This window comes from Chiloscyllium punctatum, unplaced genomic scaffold, assembly GCF_047496795.1.
Source record: "Chiloscyllium punctatum isolate Juve2018m unplaced genomic scaffold, sChiPun1.3 scaffold_615, whole genome shotgun sequence".
Taxonomy (NCBI): Eukaryota; Metazoa; Chordata; class Chondrichthyes; order Orectolobiformes; family Hemiscylliidae; genus Chiloscyllium; species Chiloscyllium punctatum.
This window is the reverse complement of record NW_027310349.1, coordinates 44,644-63,682: the sequence shown is the minus strand read 5'-3', so window position 1 is coordinate 63,682 and position 19,039 is coordinate 44,644. Positions and strand designations below refer to the sequence as shown.

Below are 19,039 nucleotides of genomic sequence, written 5' to 3'. Positions count from 1 at the left end.
AGATCATGTCGCAGTCGTTACGCTGCAGGGAAAGTCGTCCCAGCCTAGTCCACCTCGCCCTACGGTCCAAACATTGACCACATCCTTGTCTATGTTTTATCATCAATTTCACGTGTCTTTTTTTAAATGTTTTGAAGATGTCAATTACGCTGGACAACAACGAGCTATTGGAAACAGAAAGGTGAAACGAAGAATGGCTTCAACTTTCAGTGCTGGATGCCCCTGAGCTGCCGGACGGGCGGCTGCGGCTTGTTTCTGTAGTGTAGTGGTCATCACGTTCGCCTCACACGCGAAAGGTCCCCAGTTCGAAACTGGGCAGAAACTGCTTTGTTCTTCAACGGCAGCCTTTTACATGGGCAAGAACGGTGCTTTCTTGCTTGCTTTCCCATCTGCAAACCTGCCTTCGAAGTTGCTTGAACAAATCTGCTCGCGTAGTGAAATGTAATGCAATTCCATTTAATGACTGTGCAAAGAAATGTAAAGTTTTTATCCAAACTGGTTCTGATCATATGCAATTCTGTTTGAGAGTGTAGTTACCCCCTTCTGATTCTTCTACGAAAAGCTGTACCGCATTTGCATTCCTTGCGCAGGCGGCTCGGTTCAAAGACAGGGAAGAAGCGGATGCGCTGGTGTCACAGTGCACCACGGATTCCTGAACTTGTCTGTCTGTTAAATGTCCCCCAAAGGCGTCTCTGAAAGGCCTCGTTTGGAAGCTGTCTGTCGTTATTCAACGTAGGAGAATTGGCACCAGAGGTCCTGAATCATGTTTTGGAGCAGTTCGCACTTGAGTGGCTGTTTCAATCAGCAACAGCAATGAAAGACATTACACTCTCAGAGGAAACTCTGGACCTGTGCTTTCATGGTGTCGGTAGTATTAAGGTGCGCCAGAGACCTAAGCCACGTTGGAACTGAAACGGAGGAATCGACAGAGAGGTTACAGAATGACATCGCATCCATTTGGTATTCTTGAAATCACTGAGGAGCAGGAAAATGTAAACGGGGAAGTCGAGTGGGGAAGTCAGGCAGTTGCAGCTCTGGAGAAACTCCTTCTTTGTGACTCACTCAGCAACCAGACACGTGAAGGTGACTCAGAGGCGTGAGAGCTCTTCACATCGAGAACAAAAAGCAATCAAGGGCAGTTAGCACCTCTTCCGGAGTGGGGGTGGGGTGAGGTAATTACCTTTTGACTTTGTTACTATGTTGAGAAACTGCCTTTTAGATTGAAGCGAACAGAAACTGCATTTCTAATAAGCACCATGGAATTGAGCAAAATTTATTGAGTCGCTTCTCGTCGATTCCCACACAGGTTTCCAACTCAGTTGCTATCCATGTGGCTGATGTCCAGGAGTGAACATCTCTGCAGCAAATTGCACGGTGAGGGTAAAAGGCAAGGAAAGTGTCATCTAGAACTGGCTCCGAGGTCAGAGCATCGTCACAATGCGATCTGTCGCTCTCGGATTGGAATGCGACCTCCGGTTTTAGGGTGGAGAACATTGTTTGGGACTCTTTTTCTGCAAAACAGACACAGTGACTGAAATGACGCTGCACGGTATGATGTGGAACACGGCTTTGTGCATTTTCCCTGTAGTCCGGTGTGCTTCATGTTCCGTGTAAACGTGAAACTTGCCCTGTTTCAAGCAATGGGTGAAATCATTTAGCAAAGCAAGAATCGAAATTGCAGTAATGTCAAGCAGCTCGTGGTTATTTGACCAAATCATAACCGAACATATATTCTCACAGATACATTTGGAGCTGAAAGGAGTCTGAGAAGATAGACTCAGCTTACCATTGAGTTTTGTCTGGATTGATGGGCTCTCATTATCTGCTGCGAAATTGATATTGTAGACGGGCACATCCCAGCAGCTGTGCGAGTCGGAGAGGGATCATGGAACCATTTTCATGTGACTTGGCATCTGTTGTTATGCAGGAGAGCACAGTTGGAAACGCAAGAAAATGGTGCGCGCGGCCGGCTGGTAGTGTGGCCGAGCGGTCTAAGGCGCTGGATCCAGGTTCCAGTCTCGAAAGGGGCGTGGGTTCGGATCCCACCACTGCCATTTCTGCAGATCAACTCCAACGCTGCAGCTTGTTAAAATGCTGTTTCTGTCCCCACTGTATTGATGTTGAAAACAAAAGTAAAATGGCGTTGCTTCCCGGGGAATTAACTGTGGTGTGGGATAGTGCCGAATATTTCAAAGTGTCTCTGTCTGTCATGATCGTGTTCGCCTCCCGCGCAGAAAATCGCAAGCAGCTGTGCTGTTCCAGGCAAGTTGAGCTTGTACTGGAACCGAATGGAGACCGGTATTTCATCGCTGTTGTGAAACAAAGTCCCTGGGTGACTCGACTCGTCGTTATTTGGTTTTTCGGCCAATGGGAAAATCGTTCCAACGAATTTCGATGTGATATGTTGTTGAATTTCTCCCATTTGTGAGATTACTTTATAAATCATGCCCTCGGACTGTCTCACATTTAGCATTCATGCATCTCTGTGTCTGAAAATGCATTAGGTATGCCAGCTTTGTTTGTGTTCCGTGTTAAATGCTTTCTGTTTTGCGATTCGCTCAATACTTTACGAGTTAACAGCGTTTCTGAGGAAACTTCCAGCTGCAAAAGTCCTTAACTGAGGATCTGGGAAAATTTCACAGAGTATGGTCAGTCGGAGCAAAAGTAAGGAAGTCGTTCCTTTCTGCAGTGTTTCGCAATACTACCTTTCCCGTGAGCATCGAACACAGTAAAGGATTGTGCCACAGACTGCGACGGCAAGCTCCGCTAAAAAGTAATCCTTTAAAGCAGGTGTAAGCAACACAACGTTTTTGGGGGACACCGCGTGGAAACAGATCCTTCGGTGTATCTCGTCCATGCTCAGCACATAGCCAAATATAAACAAGTCCGGTTCCCCAGTATTTGGCCCCAAACCCTCTCAACCCATCCTATCCAGAAACTCATGCAATTTTCTGAGCCTCCTCCGCTTCCTCTGGTAGCTCATTCGATACACGCACAACCTTCTGTGTGGGAAATGTGCCTCAGGTCCTTTGTCAATTTCAGCCCACTCACCTTAAACCTATGCTCTCGAGTTTTCAACTCACCCCAACTTGGGTAAAACACGTAAATACTCATTTTCCAACCCTTCCATTAGATCATGTCGCAGTCGTTACGCTGCAGGGAAAGTCGTCCCAGCCTAGTCCACCTCGCCCTACGGTCCAAACATTGACCACATCCTTGTCTATGTTTTATCATCAATTTCACGTGTCTTTTTTTAAATGTTTTGAAGATGTCAATTACGCTGGACAACAACGAGCTATTGGAAACAGAAAGGTGAAACGAAGAATGGCTTCAACTTTCAGTGCTGGATGCCCCTGAGCTGCCGGACGGGCGGCTGCGGCTTGTTTCTGTAGTGTAGTGGTCATCACGTTCGCCTCACACGCGAAAGGTCCCCAGTTCGAAACTGGGCAGAAACTGCTTTGTTCTTCAACGGCAGCCTTTTACATGGGCAAGAACGGTGCTTTCTTGCTTGCTTTCCCATCTGCAAACCTGCCTTCGAAGTTGCTTGAACAAATCTGCTCGCGTAGTGAAATGTAATGCAATTCCATTTAATGACTGTGCAAAGAATTGTAAAGTTTTTATCCAAACTGGTTCTGATCATATGCAATTCTGTTTGAGAGTGTAGTTACCCCCTTCTGATTCTTCTACGAAAAGCAGTACCGCATTTGCATTCCTTGCGCAGGCGGCTCGGTTCAAAGACAGGGAAGAAGCTGATGCGCTGGTGTCACAGTGCACCACGGATTCCTGAACTTGTCTGTCTGTTAAATGTCCCCCAAAGGCGTCTCTGAAAGGCCTCGTTTGGAAGCTGTCTGTCGTTATTCAACGTACGAGAATTGGCACCAGAGGTCCTGAATCATGTTTTGGAGCAGTTCGCACTTGAGTGGCTCTTTCAATCAGCAACAGCAATGAAAGAAATTACACTCTCAGAGGAACCTCTGGACCTGTGCTTTCATGGTGTCGCTAGTATTAAGGTGCGCCCCGAGACCTAAGCCACGTTGGAACTGAAACGGAGGAATCGACAGAGAGGTTACAGAATGACATCGCATCCATTTGGTATTCTTGAAATCACTGAGGAGCAGGAAAATGTAAACGGGGAAGTCGAGTGGGGAAGTCAGGCAGTTGCAGCTCTGGAGAAACTCCTTCTTTGTGACTCACTCAGCAACCAGACACGTGAAGGTGACTCAGAGGCGTGAGAGCTCTTCACATCGAGAACAAAAAGCAATCAAGGGCAGTTAGCACCTCTTCCGGAGTGGGGGTGGGGTGAGGTAATTACCTTTTGACTTTGTTACTATGTTGAGAAACTGCCTTTTAGATTGTAGTGAACAGAAACTGCATTTCTAATAAGCACCATGGAATTGAGCAAAATTTATTGAGTCGCTTCTCGTCGATTCCCACACAGGTTTCCAACTCAGTTGCTATCCATGTGGCTGATGTCCAGGAGTGAACATCTCTGCAGCAAATTGCACGGTTAGGGTAAAAGGCAAGGAAAGTGGCATCTAGAACTGGCTCCGAGGTCAGAGCATCCTCACAATGTAATCTGTCGTTCTCGAATAGGAATGCGACCTCCGGTTTTAGGGTGGAGTACATTGTTGGGACTCTTTTTCTGCAAAACAGGCACAGTGACTGAAATTACGCTGCACGGTATGATGTGGAACACGGCTTTGTGCATTTTCCCTGTAGTCCGGTGTGCTTCATGTTCCGTGTAAACGTGAAACTTGCCCTGTTTCAAGCAATGGGTGAAATCATTTAGCAAAGCAAGAATCGAAATTGCAGTAATGTCAAGCAGCTCGTGGTTATTTGACCAAATCATAACCGAACATATATTCTCACAGATACATTTGGAGCTGAAAGGAGTCTGAGAAGATAGACTCAGCTTACCATTGAGTTTTGTCTGGATTGATGGGCTCTCATTATCTGCTGCGAAATTGATATTGTAGACGGGCACATCCCAGCAGCTGTGCGAGTCGGAGAGGGATCATGGAACCATTTTCATGTGACTTGGCATCTGTTGTTATGCAGGAGAGCACAGTTGGAAACGCAAGAAAATGGTGCGCGCGGCCGGCTGGTAGTGTGGCCGAGCGGTCTAAGGCGCTGGATCCAGGTTCCAGTCTCGAAAGGGGCGTGGGTTCGGATCCCACCACTGCCATTTCTGCAGATCAACTCCAACGCTGCAGCTTGTTAAAATGCTGTTTCTGTCCCCACTGTATTGATGTTGAAAACAAAAGTAAAATAGCTTTGCTTCCCGGGGAATTAACTGTGGTGTGGGATAGTGCCGAATATTTCAAAGTGTCTCTGTCTGTCATGATCGTGTTCGCCTCCCGCGCAGAAAATCGCAAGCAGCTGTGCTGTTCCAGGCAAGTTGAGCTTGTACTGGAACCGAATGGAGACCGGTATTTCATCGCTGTTGTGAAACAAAGTCCCTGGGTGACTCGACTCGTCGTTATTTGGTTTTTCGGCCAATGGGAAAATCGTTCCAACGAATTTCGATGTGATATGTTGTTGAATTTCTCCCATTTGTGAGATTACTTTATAAATCATGCCCTCGGACTGTCCCACATTTAGCATTCATGCATCTCTGTGTCTGAAAATGCATTAGGTATGCCAGCTTTGTTTGTGTTCCGTGTTAAATGCTTTCTGTTTTGCGATTCGCTCAATACTTTACGAGTTAACAGCGTTTCTGAGGAAACTTCCAGCTGCAAAAGTCCTTAACTGAGGATCTGGGAAAATTTCACAGAGTATGGTCAGTCGGAGCAAAAGTAAGGAAGTCGTTCCTTTCTGCAGTGTTTCGCAATACTACCTTTCCCGTGAGCATCGAACACAGTAAAGGATTGTGCCACAGACTGCGACGGCAAGCTCCGCTAAAAAGTAATCCTTTAAAGCAGGTGTAAGCAACACAACGTTTTTGGGGGACACCGCGTGGAAACAGATCCTTCGGTGTATCTCGTCCATGCTCAGCACATAGCCAAATATAAACAAGTCCGGTTCCCCAGTATTTGGCCCCAAACCCTCTCAACCCATCCTATCCAGAAACTCATGCAATTTTCTGAGCCTCCTCCGCTTCCTCTGGTAGCTCATTCGATACACGCACAACCTTCTGTGTGGGAAATGTGCCTCAGGTCCTTTGTCAATTTCAGCCCACTCACCTTAAACCTATGCTCTCGAGTTTTCAACTCACCCCAACTTGGGTAAAACACGTAAATACTCAGTTTCCAACCCTTCCATTAGATCATGTCGCAGTCGTTACGCTGCAGGGAAAGTCGTCCCAGCCTAGTCCACCTCGCCCTACGGTCCAAACATTGACCACATCCTTGTCTATGTTTTATCATCAATTTCACGTGTCTTTTTTTAAATGTTTTGAAGATGTCAATTACGCTGGACAACAACGAGCTATTGGAAACAGAAAGGTGAAACGAAGAATGGCTTCAACTTTCAGTGCTGGATGCCCCTGAGCTGCCGGACGGGCGGCTGCGGCTTGTTTCTGTAGTGTAGTGGTCATCACGTTCGCCTCACACGCGAAAGGTCCCCAGTTCGAAACTGGGCAGAAACTGCTTTGTTCTTCAACGGCAGCCTTTTACATGGGCAAGAACGGTGCTTTCTTGCTTGCTTTCCCATCTGCAAACCTGCCTTCGAAGTTGCTTGAACAAATCTGCTCGCGTAGTGAAATGTAATGCAATTCCATTTAATGACTGTGCAAAGAATTGTAAAGTTTTTATCCAAACTGGTTCTGATCATATGCAATTCTGTTTGAGAGTGTAGTTACCCCCTTCTGATTCTTCTACGAAAAGCAGTACCGCATTTGCATTCCTTGCGCAGGCGGCTCGGTTCAAAGACAGGGAAGAAGCTGATGCGCTGGTGTCACAGTGCACCACGGATTCCTGAACTTGTCTGTCTGTTAAATGTCCCCCAAAGGCGTCTCTGAAAGGCCTCGTTTGGAAGCTGTCTGTCGTTATTCAACGTAGGAGAATTGGCACCAGAGGTCCTGAATCATGTTTTGGAGCAGTTCGCACTTGAGTGGCTGTTTCAATCAGCAACAGCAATGAAAGACATTACACTCTCAGAGGAAACTCTGGACCTGTGCTTTCATGGTGTCGGTAGTATTAAGGTGCGCCAGAGACCTAAGCCACGTTGGAACTGAAACGGAGGAATCGACAGAGAGGTTACAGAATGACATCGCATCCATTTGGTATTCTTGAAATCACTGAGGAGCAGGAAAATGTAAACGGGGAAGTCGAGTGGGGAAGTCAGGCAGTTGCAGCTCTGGAGAAACTCCTTCTTTGTGACTCACTCAGCAACCAGACACGTGAAGGTGACTCAGAGGCGTGAGAGCTCTTCACATCGAGAACAAAAAGCAATCAAGGGCAGTTAGCACCTCTTCCGGAGTGGGGGTGGGGTGAGGTAATTACCTTTTGACTTTGTTACTATGTTGAGAAACTGCCTTTTAGATTGAAGTGAACAGAAACTGCATTTCTAATAAGCACCATGGAATTGAGCAAAATTTATTGAGTCGCTTCTCGTCGATTCCCACACAGGTTTCCGACTCAGTTGGTATCCATGTGGCTGATGTCCAGGAGTGAACATCTCTGCAGCAAATTGCACGGTTAGGGTAAAAGGCAAGGAAAGTGGCATCTAGAACTGGCTCCGAGGTCAGAGCATCCTCACAATGTAATCTGTCGTTCTCGAATAGGAATGCGACCTCCGGTTTTAGGGTGGAGTACATTGTTTGGGACTCTTTTTCTGCAAAACAGGCACAGTGACTGAAATTACGCTGCACGGTATGATGTGGAACACGGCTTTGTGCATTTTCCCTGTAGTCCGGTGTGCTTCATGTTCCGTGTAAACGTGAAACTTGCCCTGTTTCAAGCAATGGGTGAAATCATTTAGCAAAGCAAGAATCGAAATTGCAGTAATGTCAAGCAGCTCGTGGTTATTTGACCAAATCATAACCGAACATATATTCTCACAGATACATTTGGAGCTGAAAGGAGTCTGAGAAGATAGACTCAGCTTACCACTGAGTTTTGTCTGGATTGATGGGCTCTCATTATCTGCTGCGAAATTGATATTGTAGACGGGCACATCCCAGCAGCTGTGCGAGTCGGAGAGGGATCATGGAACCATTTTCATGTGACTTGGCATCTGTTGTTATGCAGGAGAGCACAGTTGGAAACGCAAGAAAATGGTGCGCGCGGCCGGCTGGTAGTGTGGCCGAGCGGTCTAAGGCGCTGGATCCAGGTTCCAGTCTCGAAAGGGGCGTGGGTTCGGATCCCACCACTGCCATTTCTGCAGATCAACTCCAACGCTGCAGCTTGTTAAAATGCTGTTTCTGTCCCCACTGTATTGATGTTGAAAACAAAAGTAAAATGGCTTTGCTTCCCGGGGAATTAACTGTGGTGTGGGATAGTGCCGAATATTTCAAAGTGTCTCTGTCTGTCATGATCGTGTTCGCCTCCCGCGCAGAAAATCGCAAGCAGCTGTGCTGTTCCAGGCAAGTTGAGCTTGTACTGGAACCGAATGGAGACCGGTATTTCATCGCTGTTGTGAAACAAAGTCCTGGGGTGACTCGACTCGTCGTTTATTTGGTTTTTCGGCCAATGGGAAAATCGTTCCAACGAATTTCGATGTGATATGTTGTTGAATTTCTCCCATTTGTGAGATTACTTTATAAATCATGCCCTCGGACTGTCTCACATTTAGCATTCATGCATCTCTGTGTCTGAAAATGCATTAGGTATGCCAGCTTTGTTTGTGTTCCGTGTTAAATGCTTTCTGTTTTGCGATTCGCTCAATACTTTACGAGTTAACAGCGTTTCTGAGGAAACTTCCAGCTGCAAAAGTCCTTAACTGAGGATCTGGGAAAATTTCACAGAGTATGGTCAGTCGGAGCAAAAGTAAGGAAGTCGTTCCTTTCTGCAGTGTTTCGCAATACTACCTTTCCCGTGAGCATCGAACACAGTAAAGGATTGTGCCACAGACTGCGACGGCAAGCTCCGCTAAAAAGTAATCCTTTAAAGCAGGTGTAAGCAACACAACGTTTTTGGGGGACACCGCGTGGAAACAGATCCTTCGGTGTATCTCGTCCATGCTCAGCACATAGCCAAATATAAACAAGTCCGTTTCCCCAGTATTTGGCCCCAAACCCTCTCAACCCATCCTATCCAGAAACTCATGCAATTTTCTGAGCCTCCTCCGCTTCCTCTGGTAGCTCATTCGATACACGCACAACATTCTGTGTGGGAAATGTGCCTCAGGTCCTTTGTCAATTTCAGCCCACTCACCTTAAACCTATGCTCTCGAGTTTTCAACTCACCCCAACTTGGGTAAAACACGTAAATACTCAGTTTCCAACCCTTCCATTAGATCATGTCGCAGTCGTTACGCTGCAGGGAAAGTCGTCCCAGCCTAGTCCACCTCGCCCTACGGTCCAAACATTGACCACATCCTTGTCTATGTTTTATCATCAATTTCACGTGTCTTTTTTTAAATGTTTTGAAGATGTCAATTACGCTGGACAACAACGAGCTATTGGAAACAGAAAGGTGAAACGAAGAATGGCTTCAACTTTCAGTGCTGGATGCCCCGGAGCTGCGGGACGGGCGGCTGCGGCTTGTTTCTGTAGTGTTGTGGTCATCACGTTCGCCTCACACGCGAAAGGTCCCCAGTTCGAAACTGGGCAGAAACTGCTTTGTTCTTCAACGGCAGCCTTTTACATGGGCAAGAACGGTGCTTTCTTGCTTGCTTTCCCATCTGCAAACCTGCCTTCGAAGTTGCTTGAACAAATCTGCTCGCGTAGTGAAATGTAATGCAATTCCATTTAATGACTGTGCAAAGAAATGTAAAGTTTTTATCCAAACTGGTTCTGATCATATGCAATTCTGTTTGAGAGTGTAGTTACCCCCTTCTGATTCTTCTACGAAAAGCAGTACCGCATTTGCATTCCTTGCGCAGGCGGCTCGGTTCAAAGACAGGGAAGAAGCTGATGCGCTGGTGTCACAGTGCACCACGGATTCCTGAACTTGTCTGTCTGTTAAATGTCCCCCAAAGGCGTCTCTGAAAGGCCTCGTTTGGAAGCTGTCTGTCGTTATTCAACGTACGAGAATTGGCACCAGAGGTCCTGAATCATGTTTTGGAGCAGTTCGCACTTGAGTGGCTCTTTCAATCAGCAACAGCAATGAAAGAAATTACACTCTCAGAGGAACCTCTGGACCTGTGATTTCATGGTGTCGCTCGTATTAAGGTGCGCCCCGAGACCTAAGCCACGTTGGAACTGAAACGGAGGAATCGACAGAGAGGTTACAGAATGACATCGCATCCATTTGGTATTCTTGAAATCACTGAGGAGCAGGAAAATGTAAACGGGGAAGTCGAGTGGGGAAGTCAGGCAGTTGCAGCTCTGGAGAAACTCCTTCTTTGTGACTCACTCAGCAACCAGACACGTGAAGGTGACTCAGAGGCGTGAGAGCTCTTCACATCGAGAACAAAAAGCAATCAAGGGCAGTTAGCACCTCTTCCGGAGTGGGGGTGGGGTGAGGTAATTACCTTTTGACTTTGTTACTATGTTGAGAAACTGCCTTTTAGATTGTAGTGAACAGAAACTGCATTTCTAATAAGCACCATGGAATTGAGCAAAATTTATTGAGTCGCTTCTCGTCGATTCCCACACAGGTTTCCAACTCAGTTGCTATCCATGTGGCTGATGTCCAGGAGTGAACATCTCTGCAGCAAATTGCACGGTTAGGGTAAAAGGCAAGGAAAGTGGCATCTAGAACTGGCTCCGAGGTCAGAGCATCCTCACAATGTAATCTGTCGTTCTCGAATAGGAATGCGACCTCCGGTTTTAGGGTGGAGTACATTGTTTGGGACTCTTTTTCTGCAAAACAGGCACAGTGACTGAAATTACGCTGCACGGTATGATGTGGAACACGGCTTTGTGCATTTTCCCTTTAGTCCGGTGTGCTTCATGTTCCGTGTAAACGTGAAACTTGCCCTGTTTCAAGCAATGGGTGAAATCATTTAGCAAAGCAAGAATCGAAATTGCAGTAATGTCAAGCAGCTCGTGGTTATTTGACCAAATCATAACCGAACATATATTCTCACAGATACATTTGGAGCTGAAAGGAGTCTGAGAAGATAGACTCAGCTTACCATTGAGTTTTGTCTGGATTGATGGGCTCTCATTATCTGCTGCGAAATTGATATTGTAGACGGGCACATCCCAGCAGCTGTGCGAGTCGGAGAGGGATCATGGAACCATTTTCATGTGACTTGGCAACTGTTGTTATGCAGGAGAGCACAGTTGGAAACGCAAGAAAATGGTGCGCGCGGCCGGCTGGTAGTGTGGCTGAGCGGTCTAAGGCGCTGGATCCAGGTTCCAGTCTCGAAAGGGGCGTGGGTTCGGATCCCACCACTGCCATTTCTGCAGATCAACTCCAACGCTGCAGCTTGTTAAAATGCTGTTTCTGTCCCCACTGTATTGATGTTGAAAACAAAAGTAAAATGGCTTTGCTTCCCGGGGAATTAACTGTGGTGTGGGATAGTGCCGAATATTTCAAAGTGTCTCTGTCTGTCATGATCGTGTTCGCCTCCCGCGCAGAAAATCGCAAGCAGCTGTGCTGTTCCAGGCAAGTTGAGCTTGTACTGGAACCGAATGGAGACCGGTATTTCATCGCTGTTGTGAAACAAAGTCCCTGGGTGACTCGACTCGTCGTTATTTGGTTTTTCGGCCAATGGGAAAATCGTTCCAACGAATTTCGATGTGATATGTTGTTGAATTTCTCCCATTTGTGAGATTACTTTATAAATCATGCCCTCGGACTGTCTCACATTTAGCATTCATGCATCTCTGTGTCTGAAAATGCATTAGGTATGCCAGCTTTGTTTGTGTTCCGTGTTAAATGCTTTCTGTTTTGCGATTCGCTCAATACTTTACGAGTTAACAGCGTTTCTGAGGAAACTTCCAGCTGCAAAAGTCCTTAACTGAGGATCTGGGAAAATTTCACAGAATATGGTCAGTCGGAGCAAAAGTAAGGAAGTCGTTCCTTTCTGCAGTGTTTCGCAATACTACCTTTCCCGTGAGCATCGAACACAGTAAAGGATTGTGCCACAGACTGCGACGGCAAGCTCCGCTAAAAAGTAATCCTTTAAAGCAGGTGTAAGCAACACAACGTTTTTGGGGGACACCGCGTGGAAACAGATCCTTCGGTGTATCTCGTCCATGCTCAGCACATAGCCAAATATAAACAAGTCCGGTTCCCCAGTATTTGGCCCCAAACCCTCTCAACCCATCCTATCCAGAAACTCATGCAATTTTCTGAGCCTCCTCCGCTTCCTCTGGTAGCTCATTCGATACATGCACAACCTTCTGTGTGGGAAATGTGCCTCAGGTCCTTTGTCAATTTCAGCCCACTCACCTTAAACCTATGCTCTCGAGTTTTCAACTCACCCCAACTTGGGTAAAACACGTAAATACTCAGTTTCCAACCCTTCCATTAGATCATGTCGCAGTCGTTACGCTGCAGGGAAAGTCGTCCCAGCCTAGTCCACCTCGCCCTACGGTCCAAACATTGACCACATCCTTGTCTATGTTTTATCATCAATTTCACGTGTCTTTTTTTAAATGTTTTGAAGATGTCAATTACGCTGGACAACAACGAGCTATTGGAAACAGAAAGGTGAAACGAAGAATGGCTTCAACTTTCAGTGCTGGATGCCCCTGAGCTGCCGGACGGGCGGCTGCGGCTTGTTTCTGTAGTGTAGTGGTCATCACGTTCGCCTCACACGCGAAAGGTCCCCAGTTCGAAACTGGGCAGAAACTGCTTTGTTCTTCAACGGCAGCCTTTTACATGGGCAAGAACGGTGCTTTCTTGCTTGCTTTCCCATCTGCAAACCTGCCTTCGAAGTTGCTTGAACAAATCTGCTCGCGTAGTGAAATGTAATGCAATTCCATTTAATGACTGTGCAAAGAATTGTAAAGTTTTTATCCAAACTGGTTCTGATCATATGCAATTCTGTTTGAGAGTGTAGTTACCCCCTTCTGATTCTTCTACGAAAAGCAGTACCGCATTTGCATTCCTTGCGCAGGCGGCTCGGTTCAAAGACAGGGAAGAAGCTGATGCGCTGGTGTCACAGTGCACCACGGATTCCTGAACTTGTCTGTCTGTTAAATGTCCCCCAAAGGCGTCTCTGAAAGGCCTCGTTTGGAAGCTGTCTGTCGTTATTCAACGTACGAGAATTGGCACCAGAGGTCCTGAATCATGTTTTGGAGCAGTTCGCACTTGAGTGGCTGTTTCAATCAGCAACAGCAATGAAAGACATTACACTCTCAGAGGAAACTCTGGACCTGTGCTTTCATGGTGTCGCTAGTATTAAGGTGCGCCAGAGACCTAAGCCACGTTGGAACTGAAACGGAGGAATCGACAGAGAGGTTACAGAATGACATCGCATCCATTTGGTATTCTTGAAATCACTGAGGAGCAGGAAAATGTAAACGGGGAAGTCGAGTGGGGAAGTCAGGCAGTTGCAGCTCTGGAGAAACTCCTTCTTTGTGACTCACTCAGCAACCAGACACGTGAAGGTGACTCAGAGGCGTGAGAGCTCTTCACATCGAGAACAAAAAGCAATCAAGGGCAGTTAGCACCTCTTCCGGAGTGGGGGTGGGGTGAGGTAATTACCTTTTGACTTTGTTACTATGTTGAGAAACTGCCTTTTAGATTGAAGTGAACAGAAACTGCATTTCTAATAAGCACCATGGAATTGAGCAAAATTTATTGAGTCGCTTCTCGTCGATTCCCACACAGGTTTCCGACTCAGTTGGTATCCATGTGGCTGATGTCCAGGAGTGAACATCTCTGCAGCAAATTGCACGGTTAGGGTAAAAGGCAAGGAAAGTGGCATCTAGAACTGGCTCCGAGGTCAGAGCATCCTCACAATGTAATCTGTCGTTCTCGAATAGGAATGCGACCTCCGGTTTTAGGGTGGAGTACATTGTTTGGGACTCTTTTTCTGCAAAACAGGCACAGTGACTGAAATTACGCTGCACGGTATGATGTGGAACACGGCTTTGTGCATTTTCCCTGTAGTCCGGTGTGCTTCATGTTCCGTGTAAACGTGAAACTTGCCCTGTTTCAAGCAATGGGTGAAATCATTTAGCAAAGCAAGAATCGAAATTGCAGTAATGTCAAGCAGCTCGTGGTTATTTGACCAAATCATAACCGAACATATATTCTCACAGATACATTTGGAGCTGAAAGGAGTCTGAGAAGATAGACTCAGCTTACCATTGAGTTTTGTCTGGATTGATGGGCTCTCATTATCTGCTGCGAAATTGATATTGTAGACGGGCACATCCCAGCAGCTGTGCGAGTCGGAGAGGGATCATGGAACCATTTTCATGTGACTTGGCATCTGTTGTTATGCAGGAGAGCACAGTTGGAAACGCAAGAAAATGGTGCGCGCGGCCGGCTGGTAGTGTGGCCGAGCGGTCTAAGGCGCTGGATCCAGGTTCCAGTCTCGAAAGGGGCGTGGGTTCGGATCCCACCACTGCCATTTCTGCAGATCAACTCCAACGCTGCAGCTTGTTAAAATGCTGTTTCTGTCCCCACTGTATTGATGTTGAAAACAAAAGTAAAATGGCTTTGCTTCCCGGGGAATTAACTGTGGTGTGGGATAGTGCCGAATATTTCAAAGTGTCTCTGTCTGTCATGATCGTGTTCGCCTCCCGCGCAGAAAATCGCAAGCAGCTGTGCTGTTCCAGGCAAGTTGAGCTTGTACTGGAACCGAATGGAGACCGGTATTTCATCGCTGTTGTGAAACAAAGTCCTGGGGTGACTCGACTCGTCGTTATTTGGTTTTTCGGCCAATGGGAAAATCGTTCCAACGAATTTCGATGTGATATGTTGTTGAATTTCTCCCATTTGTGAGATTACTTTATAAATCATGCCCTCGGACTGTCTCACATTTAGCATTCATGCATCTCTGTGTCTGAAAATGCATTAGGTATGCCAGCTTTGTTTGTGTTCCGTGTTAAATGCTTTCTGTTTTGCGATTCGCTCAATACTTTACGAGTTAACAGCGTTTCTGAGGAAACTTCCAGCTGCAAAAGTCCTTAACTGAGGATCTGGGAAAATTTCACAGAGTATGGTCAGTCGGAGCAAAAGTAAGGAAGTCGTTCCTTTCTGCAGTGTTTCGCAATACTACCTTTCCCGTGAGCATCGAACACAGTAAAGGATTGTGCCACAGACTGCGACGGCAAGCTCCGCTAAAAAGTAATCCTTTAAAGCAGGTGTAAGCAACACAACGTTTTTGGGGGACACCGCGTGGAAACAGATCCTTCGGTGTATCTCGTCCATGCTCAGCACATAGCCAAATATAAACAAGTCCGTTTCCCCAGTATTTGGCCCCAAACCCTCTCAACCCATCCTATCCAGAAACTCATGCAATTTTCTGAGCCTCCTCCGCTTCCTCTGGTAGCTCATTCGATACACGCACAACATTCTGTGTGGGAAATGTGCCTCAGGTCCTTTGTCAATTTCAGCCCACTCACCTTAAACCTATGCTCTCGAGTTTTCAACTCACCCCAACTTGGGTAAAACACGTAAATACTCAGTTTCCAACCCTTCCATTAGATCATGTCGCAGTCGTTACGCTGCAGGGAAAGTCGTCCCAGCCTAGTCCACCTCGCCCTACGGTCCAAACATTGACCACATCCTTGTCTATGTTTTATCATCAATTTCACGTGTCTTTTTTTAAATGTTTTGAAGATGTCAATTACGCTGGACAACAACGAGCTATTGGAAACAGAAAGGTGAAACGAAGAATGGCTTCAACTTTCAGTGCTGGATGCCCCTGAGCTGCCGGACGGGCGGCTGCGGCTTGTTTCTGTAGTGTAGTGGTCATCACGTTCGCCTCACACGCGAACGGTCCCCAGTTCGAAACTGGGCAGAAACTGCTTTGTTCTTCAACGGCAGCCTTTTACATGGGCAAGAACGGTGCTTTCTTGCTTGCTTTCCCATCTGCAAACCTGCCTTCGAAGTTGCTTGAACAAATCTGCTCGCGTAGTGAAATGTAATGCAATTCCATTTAATGACTGTGCAAAGAAATGTAAAGTTTTTATCCAAACTGGTTCTGATCATATGCAATTCTGTTTGAGAGTGTAGTTACCCCCTTCTGATTCTTCTACGAAAAGCTGTACCGCATTTGCATTCCTTGCGCAGGCGGCTCGGTTCAAAGACAGGGAAGAAGCGGATGCGCTGGTGTCACAGTGCACCACGGATTCCTGAACTTGTCTGTCTGTTAAATGTCCCCCAAAGGCGTCTCTGAAAGGCCTCGTTTGGAAGCTGTCTGTCGTTATTCAACGTACGAGAATTGGCACCAGAGGTCCTGAATCATGTTTTGGAGCAGTTCGCACTTGAGTGGCTGTTTCAATCAGCAACAGCAATGAAAGACATTACACTCTCAGAGGAAACTCTGGACCTGTGCTTTCATGGTGTCGGTAGTATTAAGGTGCGCCAGAGACCTAAGCCACGTTGGAACTGAAACGGAGGAATCGACAGAGAGGTTACAGAATGACATCGCATCCATTTGGTATTCTTGAAATCACTGAGGAGCAGGAAAATGTAAACGGGGAAGTCGAGTGGGGAAGTCAGGCAGTTGCAGCTCTGGAGAAACTCCTTCTTTGTGACTCACTCAGCAACCAGACACGTGAAGGTGACTCAGAGGCGTGAGAGCTCTTCACATCGAGAACAAAAAGCAATCAAGGGCAGTTAGCACCTCTTCCGGAGTGGGGGTGGGGTGAGGTAATTACCTTTTGACTTTGTTACTATGTTGAGAAACTGCCTTTTAGATTGAAGTGAACAGAAACTGCATTTCTAAAAAGCACCATGGAATTGAGCAAAATTTATTGAGTCGCTTCTCGTCGATTCCCACACAGGTTTCCAACTCAGTTGCTATCCATGTGGCTGATGTCCAGGAGTGAACATCTCTGCAGCAAATTGCACGGTTAGGGTAAAAGGCAAGGAAAGTGGCATCTAGAACTGGCTCCGAGGTCAGAGCATCCTCACAATGTAATCTGTCGTTCTCGAATAGGAATGCGACCTCCGGTTTTAGGGTGGGGAACATTGTTTGGGACTCTTTTTCTGCAAAACAGACACAGTGACTGAAATTACGCTGCACGGTATGATGTGGAACACGGCTTTGTGCATTTTCCCTGTAGTCCGGTGTGCTTCATGTTCCGTGTAAACGTGAAACTTGCCCTGTTTCAAGCAATGGGTGAAATCATTTAGCAAAGCAAGAATCGAAATTGCAGTAATGTCAAGCAGCTCGTGGTTATTTGACCAAATCATAACCGAACATATATTCTCACAGATACATTTGGAGCTGAAAGGAGTCTGAGAAGATAGACTCAGCTTACCATTGAGTTTTGTCTGGATTGATGGGCTCTCATTATCTGCTGCGAAATTGATATTGTAGACGGGCACATCCCAGCAGCTGTGCGAGTCGGAGAGGGATCATGGAACCATTTTCATGTGACTTGGCATCTGTTGTTATGCAGGAGAGCACAGTTGGAAACGCAAGAAAATGGTGCGCGCGGCCGGCTGGTAGTGTGGCCGAGCGGTCTAAGGCGCTGGATCCAGGTTCCAGTCTCGAAAGGGGCGTGGGTTCGGATCCCACCACTGCCATTTCTGCAGATCAACTCCAACGCTGCAGCTTGTTAAAATGCTGTTTCTGTCCCCACTGTATTGATGTTGAAAACAAAAGTAAAATGGCGTTGCTTCCCGGGGAATTAACTGTGGTGTGGGATAGTGCCGAATATTTCAAAGTGTCTCTGTCTGTCATGATCGTGTTCGCCTCCCGCGCAGAAAATCGCAAGCAGCTGTGCTGTTCCAGGCAAGTTGAGCTTGTACTGGAACCGAATGGAGACCGGTATTTCATCGCTGTTGTGAAACAAAGTCCCTGGGTGACTCGACTCGTCGTTATTTGGTTTTTCGGCCAATGGGAAAATCGTTCCAACGAATTTCGATGTGATATGTTGTTGAATTTCTCCCATTTGTGAGATTACTTTATAAATCATGCCCTCGGACTGTCTCACATTTAGCATTCATGCATCTCTGTGTCTGAAAATGCATTAGGTATGCCAGCTTTGTTTGTGTTCCGTGTTAAATGCTTTCTGTTTTGCGATTCGCTCAATACTTTACGAGTTAACAGCGTTTCTGAGGAAACTTCCAGCTGCAAAAGTCCTTAACTGAGGATCTGGGAAAATTTCACAGAATATGGTCAGTCGGAGCAAAAGTAAGGAAGTCGTTCCTTTCTGCAGTGTTTCGCAATACTACCTTTCCCGTGAGCATCGAACACAGTAAAGGATTGTGCCACAGACTGCGACGGCAAGCTCCGCTAAAAAGTAATCCTTTAAAGCAGGTGTAAGCAACACAACGTTTTTGGGGGACACCGCGTGGAAACAGATCCTTCGGTGTATCTCGTCCATGCTCAGCACATAGCCAAATATAAACAAGTCCGGTTCCCCAGTATTTGGCCCCAAACCCTCTCAACCCATCCTATCCAGAAACTCATGCAATTTTCTGAGTCTCCTCCACTTCCTCTGGTAGCTCATTCGATACACGCACAACCTTCTGTGTGGGAAATGTGCCTCAGGTCCTTTGTCAATTTCAGCCCACTCACCTTAAACCTATGCTCTCGAGTTTTCAACTCACCCCAACTTGGGTAAAACACGTAAATACTCAGTTTCCAACCCTTCCATTAGATCATGTCGCAGTCGTTACGCTGCAGGGAAAGTCGTCCCAGCCTAGTCCACCTCGCCCTACGGTCCAAACATTGACCACATCCTTGTCTATGTTTTATCATCAATTTCACGTGTCTTTTTTTTAATGTTTTGAAGATGTCAATTACGCTGGACAACAACGAGCTATTGGAAACAGAAAGGTGAAACGAAGAATGGTTTCAACTTTCAGTGCTGGATGCCCCTGAGCTGCCAGACGGGCGGCTGCAGCTT

General features: G+C 46.6%; 5 non-coding genes across 5 annotated transcripts; all 5 read left to right on the top strand.

Annotated features, from left to right (window-relative positions):
• Nucleotides 1-251: 251 nt before the first annotated feature.
• trnav-cac (transfer RNA valine (anticodon CAC)) lies at nucleotides 252-324 on the top strand. The gene has a single exon. It is a non-coding gene; the product is annotated as a tRNA-Val (tRNA).
• Nucleotides 325-3,382: 3,058 nt separating this feature from the next.
• trnav-cac (transfer RNA valine (anticodon CAC)) lies at nucleotides 3,383-3,455 on the top strand. The gene has a single exon. It is a non-coding gene; the product is annotated as a tRNA-Val (tRNA).
• Nucleotides 3,456-6,513: 3,058 nt separating this feature from the next.
• trnav-cac (transfer RNA valine (anticodon CAC)) lies at nucleotides 6,514-6,586 on the top strand. Its single transcript has one exon. It is a non-coding gene; the product is annotated as a tRNA-Val (tRNA).
• Nucleotides 6,587-12,777: 6,191 nt separating this feature from the next.
• Nucleotides 12,778-12,850, top strand: trnav-cac (transfer RNA valine (anticodon CAC)). The gene has a single exon. It is a non-coding gene; the product is annotated as a tRNA-Val (tRNA).
• Nucleotides 12,851-15,908: 3,058 nt separating this feature from the next.
• On the top strand, nucleotides 15,909-15,981 carry trnav-cac (transfer RNA valine (anticodon CAC)). Its single transcript has one exon. It is a non-coding gene; the product is annotated as a tRNA-Val (tRNA).
• Nucleotides 15,982-19,039: the final 3,058 nt, after the last annotated feature.